This window comes from Anopheles bellator, chromosome 2 (genome assembly GCF_943735745.2).
Source record: "Anopheles bellator chromosome 2, idAnoBellAS_SP24_06.2, whole genome shotgun sequence".
NCBI lineage: Eukaryota > Metazoa > Arthropoda > Insecta > Diptera > Culicidae > Anopheles > Anopheles bellator.
Window position 1 is genome coordinate 49,062,035 of NC_071286.1, and position 2,051 is coordinate 49,064,085.

At 41.8% G+C, this 2,051-nt stretch overlaps 1 protein-coding gene across 1 annotated transcript in view; it reads left to right on the forward strand.

The window, feature by feature from the left end:
* The window catches only part of LOC131207642 (ALX homeobox protein 1-like), an 11,283-nt gene that overhangs the window by 2,644 nt on the left and 6,588 nt on the right, over positions 1 to 2,051 (forward strand). The gene's annotated exons all lie outside the window — the stretch shown is intronic.

The window sequence follows — 2,051 nt, forward strand, 5'->3', positions numbered from 1 at the left end:
GGTCCGAAAAAGCGTCGCGTCGAAACGCACGTAACGTTCCCTGTGTGTGGGGCCTTAAGCTGGATTATATTTCACTGATCCTTTCAATATTCCAACAAAATCAGTAAGATCTTAAACTGTCAATGGACGATTTCGGAGCACCAATTCTTTACCTTTGCCCCCGCTGATAGAGCAGTCGGTAACGCTCGTCACTGTCACCGCAGCTGTTCTGGGTTCGAATGCCGGGATCGGTTGTCACTCAACCGGCCATGGTTTCGATTCCCGATACCGGCGTGACAGGGTGGTTGGCGCGGGGCCAACAACCCCGCCCGTCAAACGAACTGTTACGGTTAGCAGCGCCAGAGATATTATCAAAATATGTCTCTGGTGCAGGCTTAGATCACCCAGCGGTTGTAACGCCAAATAAGAAGAAGAATTCTTTACCTTTGACCAGGCGAGGCGTTAAACCTAACGTAAAACCATTTTATAATGTCAAATTGTTTACGCTTCGTGTGGCAGGCTTCATTAATGATTAATGATTGATTCGTGGAGATAAATTAATTTATGAATAATTATAGTTAAAATTCATAAAACATCACAAATAAGAACTTACATTATCCTCTGTTTGTAAACAAAGCATTTGCAAACAGTGTTTGCCCTTGGTCTTACACTTTGATTTATGTCTCCTCGGACGTATAAGCCTTTTGACATAAGCGTAAACGATTTGACATCTATATATCTATATGTTTATCTCTATCTTCTATCTATCTATATACAAAAAGAAAGTCTTGAAGATGTCGTTTCACTTATAACTCAAGGTTGGGTGGTAGCTTAGAACCCAAAGAAGGCAACACTTTTTATATTCCGACCGTGTCACAATGAAGTGACAATTGTTTTTTCATACTAAGACGAGACAGACAGAGCGCACAACAGCAAACAATTGCTAGCTTCTCTTTCTCGCTAATGCAGCGTTCCCTCCGCCCAAGTAAAAATAGTTGGAGCAAAGATTATTAATGAACGAGGATTTAATCCGACATTCAAGGTATTTATTTATTTATTTTTATACTAACACACAATATAGTTGAAGAAAAACTTATTATTGTTATTCCTACGTATTATGTTTCTTCTTATTATTATTGGGCAACAACCGCTGAACGGTCTTAACCTGAATCAGAGACAATGTTAACCCAGTGAACATTTTTGAGAGCCTGAGGCTGCCCCTCTGCCTGCGACGAGGACGAGGGAGGGCGACCCGAACAACCCAGTGAACAATTTCGCTCTTCTCACTTTAAATTCGATAGCTCATCCACAAACTCATCCATTGCTGAACCACTGCTTCATACATTATTCCGTATGGAGCTTGGATGGTGGAATGGCAGTGATCTATGGAGTGAGTAGTGGATTTGCTTCTCTAACCGAACGGCCCCTTGTCTCTCACTTGTGTGTCCCCTCGCTTTCTTCGTTTTCTCCCATTCCCTATAGTCAAAATAAAACAGTTCGTATTTGGTCGGTATATTTCGGTTCTCTCTCTTTTTTTGGATTCGCGTTCACTCTTCACTAGCGGCTGTCGTAGTAATTTGGTGCGTAGCTGCATGTTGGTGATGCCTTAGACACATTGTAAAATGTTTTGCGTTGGAATCCTATGCATCCCAGTTTAGTTGGACATCTGATACGAGCAAAGCGAAATATTTAAACATTATTTCATTGTCACTGAATACTGTCCACTAAACTTAGCTGGACTATTTCTATCAGGATCACACATGTTCGAAAGAGAAGCACTAGCACTTGGTACTTTGCACCTGGCACTTAGAAAAAACAGAGGCCGAGGTTTCGTCCAGATTCGCCTAAGTCCAGAACAAAAGTTAAAGACAAACTGTCGGACCCTCGGAACTTCGGTACTTTGCCCCGATCTCGCTATCTCTGTTTTTCCTATTCCTTTTGCTTTCTCTCCTCCGTTCGTCTTCCTGCGGGGACACACGAAGCGTGAAAACTAGCGTAAAATTAATTTGTAACGTCAAAACGTTTACGCTTCGTGTGGCAGCAAAAAATTAAAAACGAAATGTCAAACGTGT